The following is a 15,006-nucleotide window of genomic DNA, read 5'->3' as shown; positions in this document are numbered from 1 at the left end:
ACTCTACTGTCTCTCATTGTCCTACATACTTATCTCGTATCCTCTCTGTTGGTCCTCAGCTCAAGACTACCCTGTAAATTGAAAAACAAAGTGGGCAGACGTAAGCTGACACATCATTACCTGTCCATTTCCACTTCATTGGGAAGATACTAAAAAAATAAAAATAATTAATTTGCACTTTGGTAGGTCCATGTGATTTGGTTTTTTGTCCTGCAGTTACTGTCTCGAGATCCACCTGCATATTTGTCTCTGCTTCTTTGTCACTTGCCACCACTAAACTTTTTTTTTTTTTTTTTTTTTTTTTTGGTGCAGCTCATAATTTTAAACATATTATGACAATGTGTCATTATAAAATATTTCATACGTGATGATCTTTGAGTGTTCCTTATTCAAAGATTCATGAATGCTTAGCAGGAGGTACGTGTAATGATTCCTGTATAAACACTCTGAAAGCCCTCTCCTACAAAGACTCAGACTGGTAGAAGAGTTATTTTTGAAGTTCACCTTTCAGTCTAAGGTCCTTCAGTAGCACTTGACAGTTCTCATTTGCTAAATAAAGTACAGTGTGCCAATCTGAAATAAATGTAAATTATCACCTTTCTTCTGTGTTAATTAAAGTCTGATTAATGCATTCCAGCAGTTGCTGCTGGTACTATAAAGGAATGCCTTTTGTTGCAAAATGAAAATTCATATATAAATCATGCTTCATCTATTGAACTTCAGGTTTTAAAGACTGCCTTGCCTGAACATATTGCCATCCTGGTCTATTGAACAAAAGAAGCTTGAGTTGTATATGCTAGATTTTCAATTGTCCACCCCTTATAAATTTTGTATTGTAAGGAAAACAAGTTGCAAAATTGAAATTGATCCCAAACTCTCTTCCATCAGGATGTTCGAGTGAAAACAGAACAAGTTCTTAAGAGCCGTTGGACCAAATACCTCTGTTAAAATCATAGAATCATAGAATGCACTAGGTTGAAAGGGACCTTCAAGGTCATCTTGTTCAAGCCCTCTGCTGTGGACAGGGACACCTCTATCTATATCAGATTACTCATGGCTCCATCTAGTTCAGTATTGAATGTCTCCTTCCACGACATCTCTAGGAAACATCTTGCAGTATTTCACCACTTTCATTGTGAAGAACTTCCCCCTTATGTCAAACCTAAATCTGTCCCTCTCAGTTTTAAAACCACTGGCCTTCATCCTGTTGCTGCACGTCCTTCTAAACAGTCCTTCCTCAGCTTTGTTGTAGGTCTCCTTCAGATATTAAAATGGTGCTATAAGGTCTCATTGGAGCCTTCTCTTCTCCAGGTTAAACAGCACCAACTTTCCCAGTCTGCCCGTATAGGAGAGATGTCCCAACCCTCTGATCATTTTGTGATCCTTATCCAGACCCCCTTCATCAGGTCCACACACTTGTGCTGAAGACTCCAGAACTGGACACACTACTCCAGATGAGATCTTACTGGAACAGAGTATAGGGGAGGAATTATGTCTCTTGATCTGCTGGCCACACTTCTTTTGATGCAGCCCAAGATGCCATTGCTGGCTCATGTCCAACTTCTAATCCAGCAGTAACCCCAAGCTCTTTTCTGCAGGGCTACTCTTCATCTCATCATCCCCCAGCCTGTACTGACATTGAGGATTGTCCCAATCCAGGTGCAGGACCTTGAACTTGACCTTGTCAAACCTCATGATGGTCTCACTGAGTAGCCAGGAAGATAGCATGGCTAGAAGGGAAAAATTACTGAACAGAAAAAATAAAAGCCTACCAGACTGGGATGAAGTCCTGGAAAGTAGAAACAACATTGAAAAGTACATCTGTCTTTTTATTTCATTTGGGCTGCCTAGAAACTGGAGACATTCTGAGAAATCATCAGTACCAAACAACCATCCAAACAACAACCAACCAAAGCCAAACCAAACTAAGCAAATAAAATCCTCAAATAAACCAACCCAACCAACCATAAAAATCCAAACAAACACACAAAATACATACACACATACACACACAAAGCTGTAACAGCAGCTTTCAGATGTGGAAACATTCTGGGAAGCTAAAAATCATCTCTAATAACAGGAAAAATCATCCATCACTTATTGGTTGTTACCAGTGAAAACAGAAAGTAGAAGTATCTACTGGCTGTTCAATGTGATGTCCTAAGACATTAAAGGGACTAAACTTTTATCCTAAGTAGACAGTGTGTAGAACTTCTCGTGCGGCATGTCCTTTTCCTGTCCTGGATATTGAGCTCCAGAGCTGCCTGGCTGTCTCCAGGCCCTGGTGAGGCTCACATTTGAAGTGAGACACTGGCTGTGACCATATTCATCCCCTTTCAGGCCCAGCTTTTGCAGTTGAAATAGATTCATGAATTCATGGAATGGTTTAGTTTTACAGGGGTCTTAAATATCATCTAGTTCCAACCCCCTCTGCCATGAGCAGGGACACTTTCCACTAGACTAGCTTGCTCAAGGCCTCATCCAACCTGACCTTGAACATCTCCAGGGAGGAGGCATCCACAACCTCCATGAGCAACATATTCCAGTGTCTCACCACCCTCACTGTCAAGAATTTCTTCCTAATCTCCAGTCTAAGTCTCCTCACCTTGAGCTCAAAGCCCTTGCCCTTTGACCTATCACTACAGCTTTCTTGTAGTCCCCTTTCAGGTACTGGAAAGATCTCCCTAGAGACTTCTTTTCCTGAGCCTGAAATAAAAAAGTGAATTTTATTTCATTTTGACCTGTAAAACCAGTAAATTTTCTTTCATCTTGACATGTAAAAATAATGAATTTGATTTCATCTTGACTTGTAAAACTGAGGAATTTGATTTAACCTTGACAAGTAAAAGTGGTGAATTTGATTTCGCCTCAATGTTCAAATGAAGCATTCTGTAAATAAAAGCATATTCATTTCGAAACATAAATTCCCACTTTGAATGGATGCCTTTAACAAATTGGCATTTAAGCCAGAAGCCATGTCCAAACATCTCAAGGACATTTTTTTCTTCTTAGCACTTAGCAATATATCTTTATTCATTAACCAAAAGCAGCAAAGAAAAAAGCCTTTTGAATTCTGTTTGAACATCAAGGGGCAGTTATGGTCAGAAAATTGATTGACTATGAAAGGGTTGTTTTCTTCTGAGTTTTCTCCAGAATTATAGGTCATCTAGTTCAACCCTTTCATTGGGGACATCCTCAACTAGATCAGGTTGCTCATAGCCTTCTCTTCTTCAGGTTGAACAATCCCAGCTCCCTCAGTTTGTCTTTGTAGGAGAGATGTTCTAAAACCCTGATCATTTTCACAGGTCTGGTTTGTCCTTCTCTATTTCAGAGGTGACTGGACTAGCTCTTGACTGATTTGTCCTACACTCTACAGTCATTCAGATATCTGGCTGATTTGCTTCAGTATATATCCATATGATTGATCTATCAGAAGTATATCTGTTGCTATATAGTAGATAAATTTCCATTACTGATGATGTCTTTCATGACCTTGCATAATATATACGTGTTTGTTGCTGTTATAGATTGTTGCTATAACACTGACTTACTATATGATTGATTGTTGCTATTATTGATTACTGATAGTACTTTGTAGTTATTTCATATATATGTATTTATATCCATCCTAGGTACACTTTGTAGTGGTGACTTAGTGGTAGTATATCTCTTCTTGTGATTTTGTTGTTGTTGTTGATTGATTGGTTTTTTGATTGATTGGTTGGGGTTTTCTATTGTTATTTGGTTGTTTGGATTTTGTGTTTGTTGTAATTGCTAATAAAGTAAAATAATTTAGAGGACAAATGCCTCAGTGTTCCTGCATGCTACAGTATCTAAGAAACTCACAATCATGATCTCTTTACACCAATGGGCTGTATAACCTTTTGGGTCATGACAAAATGGTAGAAGAAAATTGCTTTAGATGAGAGGCATCTTCATGACCTAATTAATGGCTAGGTCAGCTACTGTCACCTCATTCAAAGGCCTAATGTTCCAAGCTACTTCTCTCTTCACATTTAAAGAAATTATATATGTTTTTGAAAAGAGCGCATGCATGGTATATGGTATCAGTTATATGATAATAAATTAATCACTGCTCTTACTCAAGCTAGAAGTTAGCTCCCTGAAAAGGAGGACAGTCTCATACAATACCTATACTTGACAAAATGTCAACATACAAATAAATTCTTGTAAAATTTGGCTTGTAATTCTTGGTGCACAGGAAACTACAGAACACTGAAGCTTCATATGATGATTTTCTATTGTTTTTTAGAAAAAAAAAAAGGGTTTAAATCATCTATCACGAGTAAACTTAAACATAGCTGTTCGTCAGCCACAGCGATGTACTTATCTATTTTATTCAAGCCCTCTTTTTTTCTCTTGAATGCAGAGCATGTCCAATAGCAAAAACATCACTCTGAGATTATCTCTATTAGATCTAGGATATATAATCTCAAGGATCAAGGAAGATTCTTCCTTTTCATGACAAAACTCTGCATGGTTTCTTATCCTTCCTATTTGCAATTAAGTCAATTACTACTCATAGAATTTATTGAATTGGAAGGCCAGGTTTCATAAAAATATGCAAAGATAAAAAGGCCAGGTTTCATAAAAATATGCTCCATACCAGGGAATGGAACAAAGACCAGCAGCTTAGACCATACATAAGACTTACCTGATAATTCTTGTGTTTTAATCACTGCCGAACTGAGAAAGATGCACATAAGGGAATCAACTGAGAATCTCTGTTGCAAATTTTGCATTAAAAGGCAAAGAATGAGTATCTAGTTTCATAATATGGGTTGAAATGTATGTAAGAATAGTATAAAATTCTGTTTTATTGAACTTCTGATCTTCAAGAGATGCTCTTGCCAGGGGGTTGTAATTATTTTTGCAGCTTCACAGATTGCACTGGGTTAGAAGGGACCCTTAAAAATTGTCTTGTCCAACCCAAATGCAGTGAGCCTGAACACCTACAACTAGATTAGGCTGCTCAGGGCCATGTGTTTGGAACTGAGTCACAATTACTTTTAGCTCCTAGATTGCCAGTTCTTAACTGGATGTTCAAAGGCAAAGGTTCATCACCGCATCATGCCACAGATGCAACCTGGTCTAAATGGATGGCTTTGATAACCCAACGAACACGAATGGGTAATCTTGATCGACCTGGTCTGGTGGAGGTGATCATCAACTGTCTGGAAGGCACAGACTGCAATAAATCTCCAGAGGAGAAAATAACTCGTGTGGAAGAAGCTCCTCCCTATGGTGATCTCTCTGATCAGGAAAAGAACTATGCTTTGTTCACAGATGGTTCCTGTCGTCTTGTTGGGAACAAGCGAAGATGGAAGTCAGCAGTTTGGAGTCCAACCAGGAGAGTTACCGAAACGAAAGATGGAGAAGGAGAATCCAGTCAGTTTGCTGAGGTAAAAGCTGTTCAACTTGCTCTTGATGTGGCTGAACGTGAGAATTGGCCTATCCTTTACCTCTACACCGACTCGTTCATGGTAGCCAATGCTCTACGGGGTTGGCTAAAGGACTGGAAGAAGAATGGTTGGCAGAGGAAAGGAAAGCCTATTTGGTGTGCTGATCTATGGCAGGACATTGATGCACGGCTGGAGAGAACTCCAGTGAAGGTGCGGCACGTAGATGCACACATGCCTAAGAGCAGAGCCACTGAGGAACATCAACATAACCAGAAGGCAGATCAAGCTGCTAAGATTGCTCAAGTTGATACTAATTCTGATATTGACCTTGATTGGAAACACCGAGGTGAGCTGTTCTTAGCTCGGTGGGCCCATGATTCATCTGGACATCAAGGCAGAGATGCAACATACCGATGGGCTCGTGATAGGTCAATTGACTTGTCCATGGACACTATCACCTAAGTCATCCATGACTGTGACAGTGTGCTGCTATTAAGCAGGCTAAATGAATCAAGCCCTTATGGTAAGGTGAGCAATGGTCAAAGTACAAGTATGGTGAAGCCTGGCAGATTGACTACATCACTTTACCTCGATCTCATTCTGGCAAGCAGTATGTGCTAACGATGGTAGAGGTCAGCACCGGATGGCTGGAAACCTATCCAGTTCCACATGCTACTGCACGTAACACCATTGTTGGTTTGGAGAGACAGATCACGTGGAGACATGGAACTCCAGAGAGAATCGAGTCAGACAATGGTACTCATTTCAAGAACAATCTTGTTAAAAACTGGGCCAAAGAGCATGGTATTGAATGGATCTATCACATACCCTACTATGCACCAGCTTCAGGGAAGATTGAGCACTACAATGGTTTGCTGAAAACCACTCTAAAAGCCATGGGGGGCGGAACTCTAAAAAGCTAGGACAAACATTTAGCACAAGCTACCTGGTTGGTAAATAGTAGAGGTTCAGTAAATGGAGCAGGACCTGCACAATCAGACTTGGTCCAAACAGTGAAAAGAATCTCTTAGGAAAACTGTTTGGCTATTTTCTCCTTCAGGCAAAGGGAAACCTGTCTGAGGAGTGGTGTCTGCTGAAGGTCCTGGTCACACCTACTGGGTAATGCAGGAGAATGGTGAAATCCAGTGTACTCCACAGAGAAATCCAACCTTATCTGAGAGAGTTTAAATTCAGAGTGTATAATACAATCTGTTAGGAGTTTTCTGTTCTAGGTACCATAGGCATCCAACACTGAAAGAATCTACAAGAGAATCTACAGTACGTGAGCATGAACCCAACGTCACCTGGGAGTCCCTGTTCTCATATAGTCTCATCTGTGAGACAAACTGTTCTGAGCTTTTGAATCACCTATATCTGAGACAGCTGGAATGAAGTGTGAACTGAACTTGTGATATTCATTAGTGTAAATATTGTTTTAGATTAGATCAGGTAGTTCTCAGCAATACTCTGAGCAAAGTAGACAGGGGTGAATTGTGCTAGTTTGAAGCAGGCTAGAATGTTTTGGTAAGAAAAAGTAGATTACAGGCTGTGAAAGGAAAACAATGGTGATGTCCACTGCACTCATAGGCTTGCTGAGATGTATAGGAACAAGAATAAAAACATAGATAACGACTCTCACTGGGGCTGCTGGCTGAGCTGCATCTGACTCTCTAACCTCACCCTCCATTTTGGACTAATCCACTTTGCTTCCTAACCCTCTGGCCGAACCTTCATTCTTCCTTGGGACTGGGGTAAGGTTGAGAAGGGTAGGGGGAAGGTGAAGGAGTGATTGAGAGCCCCTCCTGGGGACTCAGGTTTCTGGGAGGGGAGTTGTGTTTCTGTATTACCTTTTACCTTGTATATTTCTGTCTATAGCTGTATATACTGTAAATATCTGCTTGTATAATGTGCTAGCTGTAAATATAAGCTTCATTCATATTTCCAGAGCTGGCTGAGTGCAGTCTGGATGATTTCTAAAGTGTGAGGGGACAGGGAACACCCAAACCACCACAATCGCTTAAAGTTATAACATTTCTTTATTCTCCAAAGGGTTACAATTCTATATAAGATTATTAGTAATTGTGATAACAGTAAAATAATTACAGACTATTGCCCTCATGTATTTGATGCAACAAGTACATATAGAGATTCTTTTCAGCAAAAAGCTGACCTAACTAATAACTATGAAAAGAAAATGAAAGTCAATAGGATACTTCTGGTGTTCCTCCAAGGGAAATTTTGTCAAAAAAAATTACTCTAAAAACTTGGAAGAATTTATTCTGTACTGTGAAGACAATTTGCAATGTTATTTCTGCTGCATTCAGCTAAATCTCTACCAAGAAAAATCATTACCTAGATCATGTCTTGAGCCAATAATATTACATTTACAAAGCTCTCACATGTGGTTATCTTGCTAATAGAATATATACTCAGGATAATAAAAGGTTGTAAACATGAGCTTTTTCTGCAGGCATGGTAATCTAGATTTGCTTCCCAAACATGAGGCTGGCAATTTAAACTATGTATTAGTTCTTTTTTTTTCCCACTTTTCTAGGAAATACAATTTGATTTTTTTCAATATTAATGAGATTCAGTGACAGAGTTAAGATTTTAATTTTATCCCAAAATCTTGTTGGGCTTTCTTTGCTTATTTTGTATAATGTATCTAAATACTATGCTTACAACAAGCTAAATTTATGGTTAATTGTTATTATTTTTTTATTATTCATTCTTGCAGTCAACCAGAGTATTTGAGGAAGTTATTTACACTACATGTTATTTTTGTTCTTCTTTGAACACAATGTAAAAAAAGTCAAAAAAAAAGGATAAGATTTTGAGTCAGGGAGAATTGTATTAATCATCTGCTATTGTGAAAATCTTTAAAAAAAAAAAAAAAGCCAACCAACCAAACAAGTAAAAAACTAAAACCGAGCAAATAAACAAAATTTTAAAAAATTCAAAATTAAAAGATAAAAACAAAGAAACAATGTGGGGTTTATGTGTTTACTTTTCATGTTTATTGTCAGACAAAAACAAACTCTCATAGAATAATAGAACTGTTTCAGTTCAAAAAAGCCTCTTAAGATCACTGAGTCAAATCATCAGCACGAGATGATGTTCCAAAGTGCTAGTACATATCCCAAAACACTATAGCATAACTGGAAAATGTCATTATTGCTTTTTAATTGTGTCTTATAGGTATTGGCAAAAATATTAAGAAATGAAGTTTTAAATAAGTACTGACCTTATATTCCTACGATCTCTTGATTTCACGTGGAGGTGGTGAGGTTGCCATCGCTGAAGGTGTTTAAAAAAGGAGTGGATGTGGTGTTTGAGGCTATGGCCTGGTGATTAAGGATGCTGGGTTGAAAGTTGGACTGTATGATTCTGGTGATCCTTTCCAACCATAGCGATTCATAGTGATTAGATGTTGTGCTGAAGGATTTGGTTTAGTCAGGGACTTGTCAGTTTGAAACCAATGATTGGACTTGATGATCCTGAAGGTCTTTTCCAATCTAAGAAATTCTGTGATTCTGTGACATATTCCTATGAATATCTATATTTTGTTTACCTTCTTTTTCTTTTTTTTTTTTTAATATATATTTTAGTGCTATTTTTCACTGCAATTTTCAAACCAATCTGTATTAATAGTTCTAAAAAATATTTGACTTGTCACAATATGAAATAAGTTACTGAAAATGGAAGTATATGACTTTCACTTTCCTTTTATCTTTAATCTGAGTATAAACCTAAGAAGCGTTGCTTGACTTTCCATTGTGTTTTGCAACAAACAATGCCCCTCCACACAAAGGAGCACATCTCTGAATATATCCACAGCAACAAGCTAAAAAACATGCTAGCTTCCAGTCAAGTGGGACACACCAAAAGAAAACTAAAAAGTCTGAAAAAGCTGTGTAATAATGATATTAAACGTTTGTACAGGACATCCCAACTGCAGCACACCAAAATATTTTATGGAAGGGTTTACATCATTAACAAAATCATTTCCTTCACATTATACATCACAAAAGTAATCAAACCTGAAACAGAATCAGGTTGCTAACACTAATGTCCCGTCTCCCCCAATTCATAATTCCACATTCTCACAAATTAATTTTAGAAACTGTATTGATTTTCTAAACTCATGAAAACTCTTCAGTCCTTACTAAAATGAAAAAAAATAGTAAATGTTAAAAAAATAGATTTACTGCAATTAGCTATTAAGTAGCATATGTTACTGATTTTTCAGAACATTTTCTTCATATTTTGTGTTTAGTTTTGGGAGTTTTTTTTCTTTTTTTCTGAATATGATACAATATATATAATAGTGGCCTTATAATGCATTGAACTTTGAGTTAGCAGTGCTGTTAAAAGACAGAGAAACGTTCTTGTTTCATATCAACTCAGCAATGATTGCAGCAAAATCTCAAGTATTATACTTCTGACATTCTAGCAAAAATTACACCATATTACAATAAGCTGCATTTCTTCAAGCTTCAAGCCAGAACCTTAACAATAGATTGAGGTGAATGTTTTCCCAGCTATAAATGAGATATGGAATGGAAGTAAAAAATTGCTGGGGATTCACTTTAACCAGGCAGTTTTCAATCACTGGAAAACACTCCCTAGCCTTTCAGATCCCACCAAAATCTTCCATTAAAACTTTTTTTCTTTCAGTATAAAATTAATTAAACTTAATGATCTGTGAACTGACATTCACTCATGAATTAAGATACGTGGTTCCTTTCTAACTATTGAGAGACTATTTGGAGGACAAAAATATATAAACAAAATATTTCCATAATGGAAACTGATTATTCATTGTGCTAGTTTGAAGCTAGATAGAGTGTTTTGGTGAGAAGAACTAGACTACAGGCTGCGAAAGAGAAACAATGGTGATGCCTACTTCACTAATAGGCTTGCTGAGATATATAAGAACAAGAGTATAAACACAGATAAGGGAGCTGCTCTCTGGACGGGCTCTGGGCTGTATTACTCTAGCCTCACCGTCTGTCTCTCTGATTAATCCACTTGCTTCCTAACCCCCCTTGGCTGACCTTCCATTCTTCCTTGAGCACAAGGCAACACCTTGGATAAGGTAGAGAGGGGTGGAAGAAGGTGGAAGGGTGCTTGGGAGCCCCTCCTGGGGATTCAGGTTTCTGGGAGGGCTGTTGTGTTTCCGTATTACCTTTTAAGTTGTACATTTCTGTATATAACTGTATATATTCTAAATACCTACTTGTATATTGTGAAGCAGTAAATACAAAAGCTTCATTCAATTTACAGAGATGCCTAAGTCTAGTCTGGGTGATTTACAAAGTGTGAGGGGGCAAGTAACACCCAAACCATCACATCCTTTATTTTGGCACTCCAATATGCAGCAAATTAAATTTGTATGATTGTCAATTAACTCTGGAAATCAGAATGAAGCTGATGAAGCTATTTTACTTAGTGGAGGCTATTGTGTGGTCTATTTCCTGCTTTCTTGTCTATAATTGGATTAAAGTTTGCATTGGTTACCTCTTATTTGATCAAGTTTTGAAGAAGATTAAATCAAAGATTACATAATTTATTTATTTTTTTATTTTGGGCACTACATCCTTGGATTTGTTGGATTTAATATTACAGGGTCTTTTACCAGTAGCAATACAGGAAGTGTTACTTCTACTGCTTTGTCCACAGCTTTAATGAGAGAATTTTGCCTGAGACCCAGGTACCTAACGTGAGACTGGTATTTCTGTCGTGTGTGAACTTAAGTCTTGTAATTTTGATTTTCATATTAATTTTGACATTAAGTATGAGAAAATTGAGTGTGATGCCTTTAAGAAGCCAAAAGAAGAGATAGCAGTCCTTGACTAGAGAGATAAGCAGTCCGAGTCTAAACACTCCCAGCTCGGAGGCAGAGCAAGGAGGGGCCACCTCTACTTCTCCTCCCCTAGATTCTGGGAAAACTGCCAAAGTCCTGGATAATAACAATATCATGGCACCAAGCCCAGGAACAGAGATAACTGCTCAGACTCAGAATGTTCCTTCACTAATTTGCCTCCTCAGGCAACAGAAACCCCTAACCCTTAGCCAGATGGGAACTCACAGGCCTCAGGTCAGACCCTAAATAATTCAAACCTGCTAGAGGGGTCATCAAAATCTGTTTCAGCTTAAATTATCTTGGCCCCAGACAAAGCAAAGGCTAAGATGAAACATTTGACAAAGAGTGATTCAAAAGTGGACTTAGGGGAGGGGATCTCTAGTACACAAGAGGAGGAAGAGGAGATGTATAGTCTTTGAGATTTGGCAAACATGCTTAGATCTCAGTACTCTGACAAGAGCAACATTGTGAGATTGGCTGCCAAGAAAGAGGATGGTTCCAAGGAGTTTAAGAATGCTCTTAGGAAAGTTCTTTTTCTAGGCCAGGGACAACCAGAATAAGACAAAGAGGAGAAGGATGACATCCAGGATTCCAATTATCCCGTCAGAGAGGTCAGGAAAGTTAGAAAGGAATACTCAAGGGAAACAGGGGACCCAATCCTAAGCTGGCTGGTGAGATACCATACTATTGGTGCAAATGCCCTGCATGAAGGAGATAAGTCTGCCAAGCAGCTAGGGCCACTCACAAAGGAGTCATATTCTGCCATAGTCTCTACTATAAAGATTATGACTACAGAGATGAAAGAGATAAGGAATGACATTAAAGGTAGCATGAAAGAACTGAAGGAGGATCTTAAAACCTCCATTTCCAATCTGGTAAAGGATACCATTCCTGCATCATCTGAATGGGTGCATGTTTCTGCCATCAGGAACAGATGCCCACCTCCTGCAGGGCAATTCCAGCCCAGGAGGAGACAAATTCCACCTAGACAGCAGCAATCACGTGCGTCACTGTGGATACTTCTGCATGACAAATACGGTGAGAACATGAACAAGTGGGATGGTAAACCTACTTCAGCTCTTTCAAAGAGAGTCAGGGAACTGCAGAGTGGCAGAAACAGAGGCAGCAATGCCGGAAAAGTAGCTGTCACTTCTTCAGCTCCCGAGAGCAACTGCAATTGTTCCAACAATTGCAATTTCTCTCACAACAACACCAATCACTGTGTACACCCTACATGCCATGTTCAGCATTAGGGGTGCCCTGCCTCCAGCCAGGAGGAGGAAAGGGATAGTGGAGAGAACCGAATCTATTGGAATGTATTCATTAGGTGGCCTGGCAGTTCAAGAGTTCGGAAGTACAGGGCTTTAGTTGACACAGGTGCTCAGTGTACTTTATTGCCATCTAATTGCAAAGGGACAGAGTCCATATCCATTTTTGGAATCACTGGTGGATCTCAAGAGTTAACTAACTTGCAGGCTGAGACAAGAGATTGAGGATGGTGTATTGAAATTGTCCATTAGACCTGAACTTTCAGATGAATCTGCAGTTGTGGGACATCATGACATAGAGGATCTGGAAGTGCCAATTGCTACTCAAACTGTTCACCACAGGCAGTACAGAACTAACCGTGACTCTTTGTTGCACATTCATCAGCTGATTCAACAACTGGAGAGTCAGGCTGTCATCGAGAAAGCTCATTCAGCTTTCAACAGTCCCATCTGGCCTGTGTGTAAGCCTAATGGAAACTATGATTTACAAAGTGTGTGTGTGTGGGGGGGGGAATAACACCCAAACCCTTACATTCATAAAATATTTTCTTATTAAAAAAAAATCTAAATGGTTGGGTTTTTTTTAAAGTTTGCTTCCTTGTTTGTTTGTTTTTTTCTCCTACTGGAAAATATAATTAAAATAATGACAGTAACTTTTTAGATTTGTAAGAGGAGTTTCAGCAGTGTGTTGTGTAATTCCTAGTAATTTTTTAAGCAATCAGTATTGTTATTGATACAACTTTATTCATTTTTAATGTGTTGGAATTCTTTCCCACACCTTGTCATTAAACAGATATTTAGCCAATTATCGCATTTGCAGAAATCTGCTTGCTCTGTGTTGCTGACAAATTACTTGACGTCATCTTTGTGAGGATCATGCACTGAACTTATGAAAGTCTTTAACTAGCTAATAGCAGACCATGGCCAGGTATGTAAAATCTAAGGCTCTGTCTTAAGGGAGAAATTTCTCATCCATATGTGGAGGAAGTCCTTTGATGTCTGTTGCACTCATTCAAGATGCACTCATGAAAGCCTGTGGGCAAATATTGCTACATTAGCACATTCAGCCTGTGCTTGTTTCTTTCCTCTGGATAGGACAACTGGTCACTACCCCACATTTTCTATGAGCTTTGAGAAAACCAATAAAAGAATGAATGCAAATTAATTAATTAGCACTGGCTCTGCTGGCCAGTAAAACAAAATCGAAGGAAAACCTGTGTTTCTAGTATTTTGCAAGCTCCAGATGAAAGGATGTTAAAAGCACCTTTTTTGTGGATACATTTCTTGGTGCATGGTCCTCTACAGTGTCACAAGAAAGTATGATTCCTCTCCCTTAAATGTATGTTCTGACACATAGATTTAAGTGAAAATTATGTACCTCTAACTGCTGTTCTAGGTGTACTGTTGTGAATTCTGATGCTATGTACTGATGATGTTAGCCTGCTTTATTTGTTATGTCGTTGATTTACTCATTATCATAGTGCTCAGAAAGCCATTTCCAGTAGCCACAACTCAGACCAAACCTCCACTGAGCTCAGTACAAATTTTCCATGTCTGCAAAATCACATATGATTTGTACAAAATCTAACTAACAATGATCCCTCCATTGAAATATTCATCCATCAATTTTACAATTATTTTCCAGTACATTTTTGTCTGTTACAGTAAAGAACGTGGTGTCATAGCATAACTTGTTCAAATTCTCACAGAATTTCCTATGGGAAGACAAAGGTCACATTTACCCTCTCATTACAGATCATAGGCTAGATACTAAAAATACCAAGTTACCTGTCAGCTCTCTGGTGACACATGTCTTTACAGAATGTGTTGAGATAATAACACATTGCAGTAATGTGTTTCCACCATGAAAAACCTAGACTGCTGTTCCTGGTAAGAAATAATTGCTGCATAGCATATAAAGTCAACAGCTGAAGTTAATGGAGTGTAAAGAAGGTGGTATTTCTCATAAAGTAACTATACTATCCATTTAAAAACCTTGCAGTCTTGTATATAAACTAGAACTTAGACAATCTCTAGAAAAGGTAAACAAGAAGACAATGGATTAACACAATTGCAGAATTCTAGTAGCAGAATGCACTGCTTTCAAATGAGAGTGGAATGAATAAAGCCCTTTAAATACTCCTGAAACAACAAAGCCACATGAACAAATAACTACTTTTTGTTATTGCTATATCCTACCATTTGTAGATATTCACTATGTGTATTAATTACACAGTTCACATAAAGCAATCATTTTGCAGAGTAGCTAACACTGAATAATGAACCACAAAATCACTTAATACATTAAAAATAAGGTATCGTGAATCTCATTTATTGCATTAATTTATCAACCTTTTACTTTTGTTTTGTGCTAGAATATGTATAACAGCATGCAAATTGCCTCATCTGTTTAGTCTTGAGAAGACCAAGAGGATCTGACCAATGTCTA

This window comes from Pogoniulus pusillus, chromosome Z (assembly GCF_015220805.1).
Source record: "Pogoniulus pusillus isolate bPogPus1 chromosome Z, bPogPus1.pri, whole genome shotgun sequence".
Taxonomy (NCBI): Eukaryota; Metazoa; Chordata; class Aves; order Piciformes; family Lybiidae; genus Pogoniulus; species Pogoniulus pusillus.
Note: the sequence above shows the minus strand (reverse complement) of the source record.